Source organism: Heptranchias perlo, unplaced genomic scaffold (assembly GCF_035084215.1).
Source record: "Heptranchias perlo isolate sHepPer1 unplaced genomic scaffold, sHepPer1.hap1 HAP1_SCAFFOLD_63, whole genome shotgun sequence".
NCBI classification, from domain to species: domain Eukaryota; kingdom Metazoa; phylum Chordata; class Chondrichthyes; order Hexanchiformes; family Hexanchidae; genus Heptranchias; species Heptranchias perlo.
In genome coordinates this window covers 1,028,634-1,033,778 of record NW_027139655.1, presented here as the reverse complement: position 1 = coordinate 1,033,778, position 5,145 = coordinate 1,028,634, and the positions used below count along the sequence as shown (strand labels likewise).

The 5,145-nt window shown below is 45.7% G+C and overlaps 2 non-coding genes across 2 annotated transcripts; one reads left to right on the top strand and one right to left on the bottom strand.

The window, feature by feature from the left end:
* Positions 1 to 279: 279 nt before the first annotated feature.
* trnal-cag (transfer RNA leucine (anticodon CAG)) lies at positions 280 to 362 on the bottom strand. Its single transcript has one exon. It is a non-coding gene; the product is annotated as a tRNA-Leu (tRNA).
* A 258-nt stretch (positions 363 to 620) lies between these two features.
* trnae-uuc (transfer RNA glutamic acid (anticodon UUC)) lies at positions 621 to 692 on the top strand. The gene has a single exon. It is a non-coding gene; the product is annotated as a tRNA-Glu (tRNA).
* Positions 693 to 5,145: the final 4,453 nt, after the last annotated feature.

The window sequence follows — 5,145 nt, the reverse complement described above, 5'->3', positions numbered from 1 at the left end:
GTCAACTACGATCTTATCAAATGGCGGAGCGGGCTCGAGGGGCTGAATGACCTACTCCTGTTCCTATGGTACATTTCCCCGAGTGTCTGTTCTCTCCATAGTTGTTGCCTTGTGTTCAAAGCATATTTTCGTTTAAAGCTCGTTTTGGGGATGAGCCGGTGGGCGGCAATACGTGCCGTGGATCGAGACCTTGTTGCTTTTTGCGGGAAGAGCAAATCAACTGGGCCGAAGATCAACCGCAGCTCCAGCAACAAATAAAATAGGAGTCAAAATAACTGATGTCAGAAGTGGGATTCGAACCCACGCCTCCAAAGGAGACTGCGACCTGAACGCAGCGCCTTCGACCGCTCGGCCATCCTGACTTACAAATGGCTTCTTCACTCGCCACCCTTTCCACATTGAGACCCCCCCCCCCCACCCGGAGAAAGTTTCATTCACTCCAGTGCTTGGTAAGATAAATGCTGCTGGAAAGGCTCGGTGAGCGGGATGCCACCTCCCCGGGTTTTCCTGAGCCTATTGTACTTTATTCCTATTTAATCACGGGAATATCCGCAATCAGGAGCTAAAAATAATTAAAAGCTGAATCACAGAGAAAGGGAAATCCATATTACATCTGATAAACCCTGGTGGTCTAGTCGTTAGGATTCGGCGCTTTCACCGCCGCGGCCTGGGTTCGATTCCCGGTCAGGGAAGCAACTTTTGAACACTTGTATTCATCGCATGAACTGACTCAACGTCTGTGGGAAGAAAAAAAAACAATCATTGTTTTCATCACCAATAATTAACCGATAACGTTATTTTGCAGAATGAAAGGCGACTGAGGGAAGTTGGAAAACTTTAATAATTTCTTTTGTGCGATGAACTTTTTATCCCTTCTCATTTTACACACTGTATTTTTAAGGGCTCGGTTTAAAATGTTCAATGCTCGTGAGACCACGAATTTGTGTTAAATTTAACAGACCGGCGATTGCACAGAGAAAAAATAAATTTGCCCCAACATAATGTTTCTGCTCGGGATTGAACCAGGGACTTTCCACGTATAAAGCAAACGTGATAACTGCTACACTGCAGAAACCTCTGTTTGAGTTATCAGCCAGAAGTTCGAATGACTGCATTGATTCTCTTTCATAACTATTCAATTGATCGAAGTTGCACAAGTCACAAAAGAAAAATGTTCATTTCAAAGTTATTAAACTCCCAAATGTGGCCTGCCTTGTTTGGACAGGGGTTGACCCAGACGTCACAGCCTCAACAAAGCATATTCTCAACATTTCCATTGGGAACAGGAGGAGGCCATTCAGCCCCTTGAACCTGTTCCGCCCTTCAATTGGATCAGAGATGATCTGTAACTGAAATCCATTAACCTGCCTTTGCTCCCTGTCCCTCGATGCCCTTACCCAACGAAACTCTATCGATCTCAGTCTTGAAAGCTTCAATTGACTCCCAGCATCCACAGCCTTTTGGGGGACAGCGTTCCAGACTTCGACTGCCTTTTGTGTAAAATAGTGCTTCCTGTTTTCGAACCTGAATGGCATGGTTCGAATTTTTTAAGGTTATGTCCACCTCGTTCTTGATTCCCCAGAGGAAATTGATTCTCTCTCTCTATTCTATCGAATCATTTGAACATGTTAAACACCTCGCTCAGACCGCCCTTCAATCTTCCATACTCGATGGAATACGAGCTCAGTCTGTGCAGCCTGTCCTCATAATGTAACCTTTTTAGCCCCGGTAACATTCTGGTGAATCTGCTCTGCACCCCCTCCAAGGCCAATCTATCCTTCCTGAGGTGCAGTGTCCAAAACTGAACGCAGTTACTCCAGACGCAGTCTAACCAGAGCTTTATATAACTGGAACGTAACTTCCACTTCTTTATATTCCAGCCCCCTCAGATAAAGGCTAACATTCCGTTCGCCTTTTAAATTATTTTTGGACCTGTCCGTTAGCTTTTACTGATTTATGGAAATGAACCGTTAATTCTCTCTGCTTCTCCACAGTTCCGAGCTTCTTACCATTTGGAAAATACCCTGACCATCGTTCCAAAGTGGATTACCCCACATTGAACTCCATCTGCCATAGTTTTGCCCACTCACTTAATCTATCAATGTCCCTTTGCAACTTTCCAATCGCATTCCACACTACTTACTGCACCACCTAACTTAGTGTCATCAGCAAACTTGGATATACGACTCCCTGTTCCTTCATCTAAGTCATTGACAAATATGGTGAGAAGCTGAGACCCCAGTTACAGATCCCTGGGGGACACCACTCGTCGCATCCTGCCAATTGGAGTATGTACCCATGATCCCTACTCTCAGCCTCCTGTCTCCGAACCAATTCTCTACCCATGTCAATACATTGCCTCAAGTTCCATGCGCTTTCATTTTTGCCAACAGTCTCTTGTGTGGAACCTGATCAAATGCCTGTCGGAATTCCATATAAATAATATCATGGGAACATAGGAACAGGAGTAGGCCATTCAGCCCCTCTTGCCTGCTCCAACATTTGATAAGATCATGGCTGATCTGTGATCTAACTCCATGTACCCGCCTTTGGCCCATATCCCTTAACACCTTTGGTTGCCAAAAGCTATCTGTCTCAGATCTAAATTTAGCAATTGAGCTAGCATTAATTGACGTTTGCAGAAGGGAATTCAAAACTTCTACCACCCTTTGTGTGTGGAAATGTTTTCTAATCTTGCTCCTGGAAGGTCCGGCTCTAATTTTTAGACAAAATGGTGGCAAGTTCGCCGGACATCTTGGACAAAATGGCTGTAAGTACGGTGGCCATCTTGGACAAATTGGCCGCAAGTCCTTCACGGCTGTTCGACAGGAACAGAAGGAGGCCATTAAGCTCTTCAAGCCTCTTATATGGGAACTGAAGGTCATTCAGCCTCTGAAGGATGTTACACAGGAAAAGGAGGAGGCCATTCAGCCCCTCAAGCCCGTTACATCGTTACTGGAGGCCGATCATCCCCTCAAGCCTGTTATATAGAATCAGGAGGAGGTCATTCAGCCCTTCGAGCCTGTTATACAGCAACTTGAGGCCAATCAGCCCCTCAAGCCTGTCAAATAGCAAAAGGAGGAGGCCATTCAGCCCCTCGAGCCTGTTATTTGGGTACTGAAGGCCATTCAGCCGTTCGAGCCTGTTAAATAGGAACTAGACGCCAATCAACCCTTCAAGCCTGTCAGATAGCAAATGGAGGAGGCCATTCAGCCCCTCGAGCCCCTTACACCAGATCTGGTGACAAATCAGCCCCTCAAGCTTGTTACATAGGAACAGGAGGAGGCCACTCCGCCCCTCGATCGTGTTATACGGGAACTGAAGGCCATTCAGCCCCTCGAGCCCATTACACCGGAACTGGAGGCCAGTCAGACCCTCAAGCCTGTTACATAGGAACAGGAGGAGGCCATTCAGCCCTTCGAGCCTTTTGTACAGGAACTTGACGTCAATCAACCCTTCAAGCCTGTCAGATAGCAACAGGAGGAGGCCATTCAGCCCCAAGCCCGTTACAACAGACCTGGAGGCCAATCAGCCCCTCAAGCCTGTTACATAGGAATAGTAGCAGGCCCTTCAGCCCCTCGAGCGTGTTATACGGGAACTGAAGGCCATTCAGCAGCGCGAGCCTATAACACTGTAATAGGATTCGGCCATTAAGCCCCTCGAGCTTGTTGCACTGGAACAGGTGGGGGCCATTCAGCCCTTCGAGACTGTTATACAGGATCGGGACGCCATTCAGCCCTTCGCACATGTTACAAAGGAACAAGATGAGTCCATTCAGCACCTCGAGCATGTTACATAGGAACAAGAGAAGTCCATTCAGCCACACGAGCCTGTTACATAGGAACAGGAGGAGACAATTCAGCTCCTCAACTGTTCCGCCATTCAATTAGATCATGGCTGATCTGTCTCTTAACTCCATCTACCCGCCTTGGTTCCAGAATCCTTCATACCCTTGCCGAACAAAAGTCTATCAAACTCCGTTTTGAAATTTCGTATTGAGCCCCAGCCTCAACAGACTTTTGTGGGATAGAGTTCCAGATTTCCACGGCCCTTTTGTGAAGGAGTGCTTCCTGACATCACCCCTGGACGGCCTAGCTCTAATTTTAAGGTTATGCCCCTTTGTTTCACACTCCCCCAACAGAGGAAGTAGTTTCTCTCGATCTGCCCTATCAAATCCTTTCATCATCTGAAACACCTCAATGCAGTCACGTCTTAATCTTCTATATTCAGGGGAATACAAGCCTCGTCTATCCAACCTGTCCTCATAATTTAAACCTATTAGCCCCGATATCATTCTGGTAAATCTGCGCTGCAGCCCTTCCAAGGCCAATATATCCTTCCTGAGGGTCAGTGCCCAGAACTGAATGCAGTCCTCCAGATGGGCTCTAACCAGAGCTCTGTACAGCCGGAACATAACTTCCACCCCTTTATATTCCAGCACTCTTGAATTAAAGGCCGACATTCTATTAGCCTTTTAAATTATTTTTGTAACTGTCCACTAGCTTTTAATGATTTCTGTACTTGGACCCCTAAATCTCTCTGCTCCTCCACAGTTCCGAGCTCCTCACCATTTAGAAAACTCTCTGATCTATCTTTCTTAGATCCGAAGTGGATGACCTCACATTTCCCCACATTGAACTCCATTTGCCACAGTTTTGCCCACTCACATAATCTCTCAATGTCCTGGGAATGTTTGGTGCTTTTGTTTGGTTGGAGAATGCTTTATATCAGATCGATATTTTAAAAAAGATTACAACTGATTTTCATTTTGTACTTTTTGAATAAGATCATTATACCCCGAACAGTAAAATGTCTGTGTTTTTCATATAGTGGCGACAGTTCAGAGATAGTTGTTTTTTTGCCAAATTGAATGAAGTGAAATTTTGCTGATTTAAAATTAGCTGTACTTCAAAGCTTGAAAAAGCAGCTCCTCTGTTTGGTGAGGCTCCACTCCCAATGTCTCAGTGTTTCTACTTGTCCTGATATCAATGTAACATTTGAAAGGCTCCAGGTAATGAACAGTGAAACCCCTTCAGATTATCTCAGCCCACTCGGTCTCTCCAGTGCCTAATGGTGCCTGCTATTCAAAGGGTGACAGATTCACACTACACTAGACCTTGTTTTAGACTTTAACTGCCAAACAAA